Source organism: Aotus nancymaae, unplaced genomic scaffold, assembly GCF_030222135.1.
Source record: "Aotus nancymaae isolate 86718 unplaced genomic scaffold, 86718_ANA_hifiasm-v0.15.2.pri h1tg000072l, whole genome shotgun sequence".
NCBI classification, from domain to species: Eukaryota; Metazoa; Chordata; class Mammalia; order Primates; family Aotidae; genus Aotus; species Aotus nancymaae.
Genome location: NW_026988487.1, coordinates 16578024 through 16592165, shown reverse-complemented (window position 1 = coordinate 16592165; position 14142 = coordinate 16578024). Strand labels below are relative to the sequence as shown.

The 14142-nt window shown below is 44.0% G+C and overlaps 2 pseudogenes; one reads left to right on the top strand and one right to left on the bottom strand.

The window, feature by feature from the left end:
• The first annotated feature begins 4420 nt into the window (after positions 1-4420).
• Positions 4421-4540, top strand: LOC135270984 (5S ribosomal RNA; annotated as a pseudogene).
• Positions 4541-12938: 8398 nt separating this feature from the next.
• Positions 12939-13315, bottom strand: LOC105715079 (large ribosomal subunit protein eL38-like; annotated as a pseudogene).
• Between the last annotated feature and the right edge of the window lie 827 nt (positions 13316-14142).

Sequence of the window (14142 nt, the reverse complement as noted above, 5' to 3'; positions counted from 1 at the left end):
TCCAGGCTGGGCAGAAAGAGTGAGACTCCATCAAAAAAAAAAAAGAGAGAGAGAAAAAGAAACTTCACTGTGTATTTCCTACATAGCCACAGTCCTACTGGCAAAATCAGGAAATGAACATTGATATTTATGACAGATTATAGTGTCCAAAGACAGCTGCAGCAGTATCTTACACCTCACGTTCTTTTTCAGCATGACCTCAAGACTCCTTCCATGGAGAAACAGAAGTCTGTCTCCTTCCTCTTTAATTTTGACAGGTTTTTTGTTTTTTGTTTTTTGTTTTTTTGAGACAGAGTTTCACTCTTGTTGCCCAGGCTGGAGTGCAGTGGTGCCATCTCAGCTCACTGCAACTGCTACCTCCCGGGTTCAAGCGATTCTCCTACTTCAGCCTCCCAAGTAGCTGGGATTACAGGTGTGTGCCACCACCATGCCCAGCTAATTTTGTATTTTTACTAGCAACAGGGTTTCTCCATGTGGGTCAGGCTGGTCTCGAACTTGCGACCTCAGGTGATACCTGCCTCGGCCTCCAAGAGTGCTGAGATTACAGGCATGAGCCACCGTGCCCAGTCCAATTTGGGCAGGTTTTTGACTTGCTTGTAACCAACAGAATGTAGCAGGAATGACACTGTGTGGCTTCAATGGCCAAGTCAGGAAAGGTGATGCAAATTCTGTCTTGTTTGCTAGAATGATTGTTCTTGGAGCCCACAGCCTCCATATAAGAAATCTGACTGAGGCCACCATGTTGCAAGGAAGCTGGATATATGGAGAGGGCACCTGTAGGTGCTTCCATCAGCAGTCTTGGTCAAGTTTTCCCAACCCAGGTACTAGGCATGTGAGTTCACTACACAGAAAGCTAATCACTGAGACACCAAATGTTGCCAAGCAAGAAGGCTTTAATCTTGGCTGCAGCTGAGGAGTTGGGAGCTCAGCCTCAAATCCATGTCCCTGACTGACTAAAAATAGGGGTTTATATAGCGGGGAAGAAATGTAACAATGTATAAGAAAACAAGAAGTAGGGAGGAGCAAGGAAGCATCTGGTGAGTGAACAAGACTGCAAGACCCTAGCCATAGAATTACCTCCAGGCTCAAGTTTTCCCAGCTGAAGCCCCAGAACTCCTGGGGCAAGGACCAGCTGTCCCTGTCGAGCCCTTTCCAAATTCCTGACCTACAGAATGGCTAGTGCTAAATACTGCTAAGTGGTCTATTACTCAGCTATGATGGCTTGAGTGATACACTGCTTCCGTGGAATCCTCAGACCTCATTCAAGCTTGACCTCCTGTCCTCAAAATATCCTTTATAGTAGAAGGATCCACTTCAGGACCAACCTCAGTCTTCTCCAGTCTGAACCAGTTTCTCAGTCTTGGCAAAACTCATATTACTGAAACTTGCCCAGTAGGCCCATAGACAGTTGCTTTTAGATAAACAGAAATGGACTCTTCTGCTGTTAAAGCTTGAAACTCCTATCTGTTTTATCCAACTTCCTTCCTCAGGAAAGGACCTTCAGGCCTCTCAAGAAAAGGATCAAATAACTGAAACTGACCAGATCACCACCAGATTCCTCTTCGGCCCTCCCTAGTTCTTGTTTTCTTACACATTGTTACATTCTTCCCTGCTATATAAACCCCTAGTTTTACTCAATCAGGAAGATGGATTTGAGGCTGCGCTCCCATTTCTTCTGCTGCAGCACAGATTAAAGCTTCCTTCCTTGGTGATACTTAGTGTTTCAGTGATTGGCTTTCTCTGCAGTGAGCAGCCCATGTTTTGGTTAAATTACCTTGATGCTTTTGAAGATTATAGACCAGCTATTTTGCAGCATGTGCCTCACTTTGGGTTTGTATTTCCTTCATGATGGGATTCAGTTCTGTATCTTTGGCGGGGATGCAACAAATGTACTAATGTGTTCTTATTGCATCCTATCAAGTGGCTTTCAATGTGCTCATTTCTATTCATACAAATGCATAGTTTCTTATTTCATCTAATGAGTTATAATCTGTTGCTCTCGTTATTTGTTTTGATGTTTAAATTGCCACAGATTTTGCTAGCGGGGGCCCTTGAAGGTGAATACTATGCCCTGTTGACATTTCTCTCTCATTCTTAAAGCACTTTTTTTTTCACTTTCAGGCTCATCTTGTACTTTCCCCACCAGTCTTAGAATCAGCCACTTTTCCAGGGAGATCTGTTTCCTTTTGTGGAAACGGTATGTAGAAACCAAAATCTGGGCATTACATGTGCTCATTGTTCTTAGGGCGTTAGTGCTCCCAGTCCTGAGCTAGGGACTATATGTATTTATATATTATATACATATACACACTTATATCTGTATTTCTATATCTATCAACGTGTGTTGAAAAATCATGAATTTACACTAATACCTTCAATTCCAATCCAGTGCCCCAGGATTCATTCACGTTTTCTTCCATGTTTGTAACTCCCTTCTCTGACTTTACTGTCAGAGGGTAAGCAGGTTCCTCCCTGTTATCCTTATTTGATCACGTCTCCTGTTTGCAGTCAATCTTCCATCACTAGTGCTGCCTCCTTCCCCTTCACTCTTCTTGGGCTCTAAAACCTCCTGTCAAGGCACCAGTGACCCCACCCCACACAAACACTCTTCCACTCACTTGTGCTTCAACATCACTCACTGGGACACTGGGACAGGCGCTCTCCTCACCTCACCAGGCTCCAGCATCCAGTGTTTAGCCTCCCACTGCCTGGCATGCTCCTCACCCCACTCAGTCACTGAGCTCCCATGCTGGGCTTCTCGCTGCCCCACCCCTACATGGAAGCATCCCTTACTATGCTTGGGATCTGATACCACATGCTGGACTGCCTCCTTGGGTGGATGCCTTCCCCACCCTGCTAGCCTGTCTTCCCCACACCACCCCTCTCAAGCCTGACTCCTTGCACCAGGCACCCTCTGGGGGAACATCCTCCTTACTGTATGTGTGTTCCCACACCCATGCTGCACTGGCCCCCTATATGGGCCCCCTCCTTGCCCTACTCTGTCTCTAGCACCCCTTGTGGGGTAGTTCTCTGTGGATGCCCTCTTCACCCTGTTTGGGATCTGACAGTCTGCTCTGGGCCACTGGGGCTTTCCACCACCCCCACCATTGGCAGGGATGTGTACCTTGCTTTGCCCCACCCAATGAATTTAGGACCAAATTGTTCAGGAAGGAAAGGGAAGAGAAGGAAAAGGAAGGAAAAAAGCAGAGCAACAAGAGTAAGAGCAGGAGGGAGAATTTCTTATTGATTTTTAAGAACTCTTCTTTATATATTAAGGGCACTGTATTAGGATCCTCTAGAATATATATATATATATATATATATATATATATATATATATGTGTATATTTTTCCTCTGCTATTTGTTCTATTCAGGCCAGGATGAGACGATTCCCACCCACATGGGAGGGAAATCTGCTTTACGGAGTCCACTAATTTGAATGCTAATATTATCCAGAAAGATGCTCACAGACACACCCAGAAATGTTTAATCTGGGCATTCCAAGGCCCAGTCAAGTTGACATGTAAAATTAACCATCACTGGTTGTAATCCTTTGTCAATTACATATACTATATTGCATTTATTTTTCCTAGTTTATTGTTTGCCTTTTAATTCTGTTAATTTGTTCATTTTTAGCTGAAAATTACTTATGTTCAATCTGTAAATGTTTATTATAGAAAAATGATGAAATACAGAGAAGCAAAAGAAACCCAATCATAACTGAATTGTCCAAAGACGAGCTAATGTTAGTGTTATTTTCCAGATACTTACTTTTTATTTTTGAGACAGAGTCTTCTCTGTTGCCTAGACTGGAGTGCAGTAGTGTGATCTCAGCTCACTACAACCTTCACCTCCCAGGTTCAAGTGATTCTCCTGCCTCAGCCTCCCTTGTGGCTGGGACTACAGGCATCTGCCAACATGCCTGGCTATTTTTTTGTATTTTTAGTAGAGACAGGATTTTGCCATGTTGCACAGGACTTAGCCTCCCAAAGTGCTGCAATTATAGGGATGAGCCACCACACTTGGCCTCAGATACTTTTTTTTTTTTTGAGAGGGAGTCTAGTTCTGTTGCCAGACTGGAGTGCAGTGGCTCACTGTAACCTCTGCCTCCCGGGTTCAAGCAATTCTGACTCGGCCTCCCGAGTAGCTGGGACTACAGGCATGTGCCACCATGTTCGGCTAATTTTTTGTATTTTTAGTAGAGATGGGGTTTAGCCATGTTAGCTGGGATGGTCTTGATCTCCTGACCTTGTGATCCGCCTTTGCCTCAGCCTCTCAAAGTGCTGGGATTACAGGCATGAGCCAACGTGCCCGGTCTAGATACTTTTTTATACTTTTTTTTGCATTGTTCGTATTTTCTTTAGGGTTAAAAATATTTATTAAGCATTTACAATATGCTGGTTGAGAATGGAGAATGTAGCCTATGGCCATACCACCCTGAACGTGCTCAGATCTTGTATGATCTTGGAAGCTAAGCCGGGTTGGGCCTGGTTAGTACTTGGATGGGAGACCACCTGGGACTACTGGGTGCTGTAGGCTCTTTTTTTTGAGACGGAATCTTGCTCTGTCTCCAGGCTGGAGCTCAGTGGTACAGTCTCAGCTCACTGAAACCTGTGCCTCCTGGGTTCAAGTGATCCTTCCACCTCAGCCCTCCCGAGTAGCTGGGACTACAAGCACGTGCCACCATGCCCGGCTAATTTTTGTATTTTTAGTAGAGACGGGGTTTCACCATCTTGGCCAGGATGGTCTCGATCTCTTGACCTTGTGATCCGCCCACCTTGGCCTCCCAAAGTGCTGGGATTACAAGTGTGAGCCACTGCGCCTGGCCACCATAGGCTTTAAAAAATATATAAAAATAAATAAAAAGAGAATGTAGATACATACACTAGTCTTCATGTATTATAGGAAACTTTTAAAAAACCATCATAATAAAATGCAAAACAGCAGTAATTATGACAATCAGTGAAAATATAAAGGGATTTCTGGATTATTGGGCAGGACCTCTGTACTATCTCCTGAATGCCTACAGGCAACATTAATAAATAATATGGTACTGGTAATTATCATTTCAACAATTGATCTACTGACAGGTTACCCTTGGAAAAAAATCTTTTCTGCGCATCTTTAAACACACATTAGATCAACATTTTAGAACCTGTTCTTTCTTTTCAGAATGTATCACACACTTCATCATGACGGTGTTACTGGAAAGGGTCCTGATCCAAATTCCAAGAGAGGGTTCTTGGCCCTCAAGCAAGCAAGAATTCGAGGTGAGTCCATAGAGTAAAGTGAAAGCAAGTTTATTAAGAAAGTAAGGGAATAAAAGAATGGCTACTCCAAAGGCAGAGCAGCCCCAAGAGCTACTGGCTGTCCACTTTTATGGTCATTTCCTGATTATATGCAAAACAAGGGGTGGATTATTCACGAGTATTCCAGGAAAGGGGTGGACAATTCCTGGAACTGAGGGTTCCTCTCCTTTTTAGACCATATAGGATAACGTCGTGACATTGCAATGACAATTGTAAACTATTGTGGCACTGGTGGGAGTCTCTTGGCATGCTAATGTATTATAAATAGTGTATAATGAGCATTGAGGATGATCAGGTCACTTTCATTGTCGTCTTAGTTTTGGTAGATTTTGGTTGGTTTCTTTACTGCAAACTGTTTTAACAGTAGGGTCCTTGTGACCTGTATCTTGTTCTGATCTTCTATCTCATCCTGTCACTAAGAATGCCTAATGTCCTGGGAATGCAGCCCAGTAGGTCTCAGCCTTATTTTACCCAGCCCCTATTCAAGATGGAATCGTGGCTGGGCACGGTGGCTCACGTCTGTAATCCCAGCACTTTGGGAGGGTGAGGCGGGCGGATCACGAGGTCAGGAGTTCGAGACCAGCCTGGCCAACATGGTGAAACCCCGTGTCTACTAAAATACAAAAATTAGCTGGGATGATGGTGTGTGCCTGTAATTCCAGCTACTCGGGAGGCCGAGGCAGGAGAATTGCTTGAACCAGGACCCGTGAGGCGGAGGTTGTAGTGAGCCGAGATCATGCAACTGCACTCCAGCCTGGGCTACAGAGCGAGACTCTGTCTCAAAAAAAAAAAAAAAAAAAAAAAAAAAAAAAAAAAAAAGATGGAGTCGCTCTGGTTCAAATGCCTCTGACAATGGTACATATTAATTTTAAAAACCATTTTAAAAGGCAAGACATGGCCGGGCGTGGTGGCTCACACTTCTAATCTCAGCACTTTGGGAGGCCGAGGCGGGTGGATTACCTGAGGTCAGGAGTTCGAGACCAGCCTGACCAACATAGTGAAACCCCGTGTCTACTAAAAATACAAAAATCAGCTGGGTGGGTGGTGGGCGCCTGCAGTCCCAGCTACTCCAGAGGCTGAGGCAGGAGAACCGCTTGAACTCGGCAGGTGGAGGTTGCAGTGAGTCGAGATCCCGCCATTGCACTCCAGCCTGGGCAACAAGAGCGAAACTCCATCTCAAAAAAAAAAAAAAGCACGACATGTTGAAGACGACATGTTGAAGCGCGCATCATTGTCTGGGGTAATAACGGAGGTTCGTTGTCCCAGGGCCAAGGAAAACTAGGATGCGGACACACACCAGAGTGACGGTAAGAGCAGTTTAACAGGAGAAAAGGAAGACCTCTCTGCGCAGAGAGGGGTTCCAGAGAAAATGGGCTGCGGCTTCCGTGGTGAAATGCAGAAGGTTTCATAGATGAGCTTGAGGAGGCGGTGTCCGATTTACATAGGGCACAAAAGATTGGTCGGACCAGGTGTGTCATTTGCATAGTGCAGAAGAACTGGTTAGGACTAGGTGTGCTGTTTGCAGAGCACCTGAAGAAGCTGGCCGCCCCAACCTCATCTTTTACTGTGCAGAGGGATTCTCTACCTGGCCAGCGCCATGTTGCCTGCTTTTCTATTGTACACATGGTGACAAAAAAAAGGGAGGATGGAGCCTCCACGTTGAACATGTCAGGCCCTCAGGTAGCCCTTTTCTATAGGCACAGCTGCCGGCATTCAGCCGTGCAAGCTTCCAGCTTGCTTGTCTATATCTGCAGCTTGATTTTTCGGGCTGCTCTTTGTTAGAAAAGAAATGATTTGGGGGCTGCTTTTTGTTAAAAGAGAAACCTTGCTGAGGACTCTTTTGCCCTCACTATCTGCCTAAATCTTTCTAGCTCCTGTGTCAATGTTTATTGTATCAATATGCAATCATTTATTTTATTGATCTCTTCTTGTTAGAGATTCAGTTGTTTCTGTTTTGTGATTGTAGTTTGGAAATTTTATTCTTTTACATAGACAAACTTACCAATATATTTTGTGTTTTCTTTCTCTGATATTAAGCTTGGAAAGGCTTTCCCTAGCCTGAGGTGCATTAATGTAACAAATATTTATAAAGCACCATCCAGGTGCCAGGTTCTGTTCTAGGTGCTTTAGGTCTATCAGTGAACAAAACAGAAAATGACCTGTTCTTCTAGAGCTTACAGTGTGCTGGGGGTGAGATGTAGGGGAGGAAAAATTGCTTCTTCTACCCTTCTAGGTTTTTTTGTCTGGTCTATGAATTAAATTGATATAAGTTAGAGTGACAGGAGTAAAACAATTGTTTTTTTTTGAGATGTAATCTTGCTCTGTTGCCCAGGCTGGAGTAAGTTGCATAATCTTGACTCACTGCAACCTCCGCCTCCCAGGTTCAAGCAATTCTCCTGCCTCAGCCTGACAAGTAGCTGGGACTACAAGCTTGTGCCACCACACCTGGCTAATTTTTGTATTTTTAGTAGAGACCAGGTTTCACCATATTGGCCAGGCTGGCCTCGAACTCCTGACCTAGTGCTCCACCCACCTTGGCCTCCCAAAGTGTTGGGATTATAGGCATTAGCCACCGTGCCTGGCCCAGAAAAACCATTTTAATTAGATATGCAGATACAGGAGTCCCACAGAAATATGAGATTCAAGAAGGTAGCCAGGGCCAACGGTGGCTCACGCCTGTAATCCAAGCACTTTCGGAGGCTGAGGCAGGTGGATCACATGAGGTCAGGAGTTCGAGACCAGCATGGTGGCAGCTGCCTGTAATCCCAGCTACTCAGGAGGCTGAGGCAGGAAAATTGCTTGCACCCAGGAGGCAAAGGTTGCAGTGGGCAGAGATCATGCCACTGCACTCTAGCTTAGGGGACAGGGAGAGACTCTGTCTCAAAAAAATTTTTTTTTCCTTTATAAAAATTAATTTTGCCAGGTGTGGTGGCTCATGCCTATAATCCCTATACCTTGGTAGGCTGAGGCAGGTGGATCACCTGAGGTCAGGAGTTTGAGACCAGCCTGGCCAACATGGAGAAACCCCTTCTCTACTAAAAATACAAAAATTAGCAGGGCATGGCAGCGGGCACCTGTAATCCCAGCTACTCCGAGCTACTTGGGAGGCTGAGACAGGAGAATCACTTGAACCTGGGAGGCGGAGGTTGCAGTTAGCCAAGATCTCACCACTGCACTCTAGCCTGGGCAACAGAGTAAGACTCCATCTCAGAAAAAAAATATGTTAATTTCCTTTACTAAAAGGGAAATGTCTGCTTTATTTTAGGCAGCTTAGTGAACTGAGTGGAGTGGGCAGTAAAGAGCTTTATCTGCAATGGCTGATTCTCAATTTCCTTTTGCTCAAAATAATCAATATGCCAAAGTGGTGTATCTTTGGGGTGACATGTTCTGAACCCCAGGGGGAGCAGATAATAAACAATAAACCTAATAAGTAAATTATACAACATGGTAGGAAGTGACAAATAATATTGAGGAAAAAAAGTAGAGCAGAATAGGGGAGAAGAGGGCTGCTGGGGAAGAGTGGGAGGAGTGGGAATGTCAGCCAGATACCAGGTGCTGCATCCCTTAGGATTTTTAGCCAAAAGGTGAGCTGAAATCTGGTGTTTGGTACAACCCGGCCAGTTTTTCCTCAGTTACTGAAATGGATCATGGTTTCTTGGTTAGGCTCTGGGGGAAGTGGGTGGCTCGCATTGAGGCCACACTGTGTGAAATGTAATCTGTCTTTTTCTTTTTGAGATGGAGTTTCGCTCTTGTTGCCCAGGCTGAAGTACAATGGCGCGATCTCAGCTCACTGCAAACTCTGCCTCCCAGGTTCAAGCAATTCTCCTGTCTCAGCCTCTGGAGTAGCTGGGATTACAGGCATGTGTCACCACGCCTAGCTAATTTTGTATTTTTAGTAGAGACGGAGTTGCTACATATTGGTCAGGCTGGTCTCGAACTCCTGACCTCAGGTGATCTGCCCACCTTGGCCTCTCAAAGTGCTGGGATTACAGGCGTGAGCCACTGCACCCAGCCATGATCTGTCTTTTAATGTTAGAATCACACTCGGCTCAGCAAGATGCTAACTCCATGACACTCACTCAGGGTGTGAGAGCCGCTGAGGGGACACAATGGTTCCCAACTCCCCATCCCGAACTATCAATAGTTCACTGAGTGGAAGAGGAATCAAAAAGCCTTACACGATTTAAAATTGTTTCTGTGTCCCTATGTGTACCTCTATCTTCTTGTAGACTTCAATTTGTGTTTCACATTTAACTCCTTAATTGCTGAGGAATTCATTTTGGAATATGATACTATGGTGAAGTTCTAACTTTACTTTTTTCCCCAAAGTGTTCACAAAATTGAGTCTTTTTTTCCTCTTAATCTGAAGCATCACTTTATTGTGTTCCGAATTGAATATTTAAGGGCACACCACCAAACACCTGCTTTGAAAGTTGACACTAGTTCCTTAATCATTCCTCTTTGCAGGTGTGCTGCCTCCCTTGACCTCACAGGATTTTACTATTAACTAGTCACATTTTTCCATTTGCCTATAAAGATACCCTGAGTGACTTGCAAAATCTTAGCCGAAATTCAGAGGCAGTGATATGTTAAATTAAACTAAATTTAGCCAGAGGATGCCTCTGTACCTTGAGCCCATAATGCACTGCAACCTAATTTAGTATACAAACAAACCAAAAGCCTAACTTATGAGTAAATATTTTGTGTAATGATTGGCAGAGTCTCAGCCAATCACAGCAGCCAAGCTTCTGCCAATCTCAGGCTGCCAACAGATTAAACCACGTTCAAACAAGGCCAACTCAGAGCTGTAACCAGTCAAGCTGTTTCTGTATCTCAATTCTATTTTCTGTACGTAAATGCTCCCTGACCACGTTGCGAAGTAGACTTCTCTGAACTCCTTCTGGTTCTGAGGGCTGCCCAATTCACAAACCATTCTTTGGTCCATTAAACGCTGTTAAAATTAATTCATCTAAAGTTTTGCTTGGCTGGGAACGGTGGCTCACACCTGTAATCCAGCACTTTGGGAGGCCAAGGCCGGTGGATCAGTTGAGGTCAGGAGTTCAAGACCAGCCTGGCCAAGATGGTGGAACCCTGTCTCTACTAAAACTACAGAAATTAGCCAGACATGCACGCCTGTAGTCTCGGCTACTTGGGAGGCTGAGGCAGGAGAATCGCTTGAGTCCAGGAGGCAGAGGTTACAATGAGCCGAGATCCTGCCTCTGTACTCCAGCCTGGGCAACAACTACCCCTCAAAAAATATATATAAGTAAAAGTTTTTCCTTTAACAGGTATAATAATATATGTATTTTTTGAGGCAGAGTTTTGCTCTTTTGCCCAGGCTGGAGTGAAGTGGTGCAATCTCAGCTCATTGCAACCTCCGCCCCACAGGTTCAAGCGATTCTTCTGCCTCAGCCTCCCTAGTAGCTGGGATTGCAGGCGTCTGCTACCACACCCAGCTAGTGTTTTGTATTTTTAGTAGAGACGGGGTTTTACCATGTTAGCCAGGCTGGTCTCGAACTCCTGACCTCAAGTGATCCACCCACCTTGGCCTCCCAAAGTGCTGGGATTACAGGTGGAGCCACTGCGCCTGGCTCTTTGTGGTGTTTTTGAGGTATAGAGACTTCCAAAGGCAACACTAAGTAAAAACAGGTATACATCATTTCAGAGCCTTAAATCCATGAAGGCTGGGAAAGAGGAGGATGAGAAGTGAGGAGAAGCAGAGGCAGTGAGGACAAGGAAGGACAGGCATGGAGAAAGGGGGAGTGAGGAAATACTGCCCTCACTCTTTATCCCTAGCCATGGGCTAGTCTAGTTCAAGCTTCTGACTTGTCCCTACTCCTGGGACCCCGATCAGGTGCTGAATCGGTGCCAACATTCTTCTTGCCCAAAGCCTGCTTGGATAAGGTTGCACTGCCACCAAAGATGGCTGGCCGACTAGGTCTGTGGAGGCCATTAGTTCTGGTCACCACCCATTCCTGGCTCCTCATTCTTCCCAAGCATGGGAGGATTGTACTTGCCCACTATCGTTGAAGTTAAGCTTGGCCATGAGACTTGCTCTGTCACTCCTGGGTGACGTTTTCTGAGCCAACATGTGGCTCGCCGTACTCTGTTTCCTCCTGCCAGAGTGACCAGCCATGCTCCAGGTGAGGGGTTGTTCTCTCATCCTGAGTCCCAGAAGGAGGAAGATACATGCTGTGCAGTAGGTGGACAGCAGGAGTGGGACATCAGCCTTGTTGCTTGAAGGCACTGCAATTTGGAGTTATATTGTTACTACAGCATTACTTATCCTATCCTCACTGATCCTGTGTCTTCCCAGTCAAAATTTAGGACCCCAAATTAAGATAACTTCCCATTGACAATTATCTCCCCATTCTTCTAGATTTACTTTGTAATATATTTCATTAGATTTATTCTTAGGTATTTTATATTTTTATGCTATTATATATGGCATCTATTTTATTTCATGTTTTTTCCTGAAATATAGAAATGGAATTAACGTATATTGAGCTTGTTTCTAATACCTTACTAAACTTATTTAAAACTGGACAGGGTGCAGTGGCTCACACCTGTAATCCCAGCACTTTGGGAGGCGAAGGTGAATGGACCACTTGAGGTCAGGAGTTCGAGACCAGCCTGACCAACATAGAGAAACCCCATCTCTACTAAAAAGTACAAAATTAGTTGGGCATGGTGGCACATGCCTGTAATCCCAGCTACTTGGAAGGCTGAGACAGAAGAATTGACTGAACCCTGGAGGCAGAGGTTGCAGTGAGCCGAGATGGGGCCATTGCACTCCAGCCTGGGCAACAAGAGCGAAACTCCATCTCAAAACAAAAAAAACAAAAAACTTACCTTGCTTTTGTTTATGGATTTTACTGTGTTGAATTTTCCATACATCATGTATTATATGCAAATAATGACAGTTTTATTTCTTTATTTTCAATGATTTCTTGTCTTACTGCACGAGGCCAACACAATGTTAAACAAAATTGGTGATAACAAACATCTTTATTTTGTTCCTGATCTTAAAGGGAAAGTTTTCAACATTTTACCATTATGTACCAAAATTACTATAGGTTTTATTAAGATGCTCTTCTGAAGTTAAGGAAGTTATTTTCCAGCCCTGGTTTGCTAAGAATCATAAAAGATGCCAGGTACAGTAGTTCACACCCAGCAGTTTGGGAGGCCAAGACAGGAGAATTGCTTGAGGCTGGGAGTTTGAGACCAGCTTGGGGAAGATAGTGAGACCCTGTCTCTCCAAAAAAAATAAAAAAAGACTCATGAGTGAACGCTAAATTTTATCAAAACTCTCTTCCCTCTATGTATTGAGATAATAATATGGCTTGTATCCTTTATGCCGTTGATGTGATAAGTTACGTTGATTAATTTTCAGATGTTAAACCAACTTTGCATTCCTAGAAGAAATCCAACTTGGTCATTCATAAATAGGCTTGGAAATATTTTGTTTAGAATTTTACACTTATATTCATGATTGGGATTGACCTATAATTTTCCTTTCTTCAAATGTTCAGGTGGATGTTGTAAAATTCTTGCTGACTTCACAAAATAAGTTGGGAAATAATATCTCTTATTTTATTCTCTGGAATAATTTTCTTTTTTGTGTGTGGATTTTTAGTATTTTAATACAGTTCAAATCAGTGTGTCTGGTTTATTTCAGTTCCTTCATGGACAAACCAGGGGGCAGGGACTGCTTGAGTTTTTCTGCCTTCTCTCTGTCAGTGATGACCAGGGTGTAAAGGTATCTGCTGCATCAAACTTTAAACTTCACCTTGTCCTTATTTTTCTTGATCTTGACAGATTTGGCATCCTTTCATCGGGCTGTGAGCAGAAAGTCCTTGATTTCCTCAATTTTCTGAGGCATGGTGACAAGATGCACTGGAAGCAGGCACGGACCCAGACAGCAAGCAGCAACCGGAAAAGAGGACGAAAAAGAAAGAGACTTCCGTTTCCAGGCAGTTAAACCCCTCTGGAAGAATTTTCAAGATCGGCATTGTTTCTTCCTTAGGTGTTTGGCAGAATTTGCTAGTAAAGTTATCTAGGCCTGCAGTTTTCTTTGTCAATTGACTTTAAATTATGCATTAAATGTGTTTTATAGTTATATGACTATTCAGATTTTCTATTTCTTATGTCATTTTTACTAACTTGTGTTTTCCAAGAAATTTGTACATTTAATTTAGGGTTTTTTTTTTTTTTTTTGAGACAGGGTTTCACTCTTGTTGCCTAGGCTGGAGTGCAATGGCACCATCTCAGCTCACCACAACCTCTGCCTCCTGGGTCAAGCAATTCTCCTGCCTCAGCCTCCTGGGTAGCTGGGATTACAGGCACCCACCACCACACCTGAATAATTTTGTATTTTTAGTAGAGATGGGATTTCTCCATGTTGGTCAGGCTGGTCTCAAACTCCTGACCTCAGGTGATCTGCCCACCTCGGCTTCCCAAAGTGCTGGGATTACAGGTGTGAGCCACCACTCCTGGCCCATTTCGTTTAATTTTTCAAGTGGGTATAAAGTTGTTCACATCTTTTTTTTCTTATCTTTTTAATGTCTGTGAAATCTATGATGAGATTTCCATTTTCATTTCTGCCATTCATTATTTATGCCTTTTTCTGTATTTCTGTCTCTTTCTTGTCAATCTTATTTGGGATTTATCAGTCCCTTCCATTCTTTCTTTCTTTCTTTTTTTGTTTGAGACAAGGTCTTGTTCTGCTGCCCAGCCTAGAGTATAGTGGCATGATCATGGCTCACTGCAGCCTCAACTTCCTGGGCTCAGGTGATCCTCCTGCCTCAGCCACCTGAGTAGATGGGACTACAG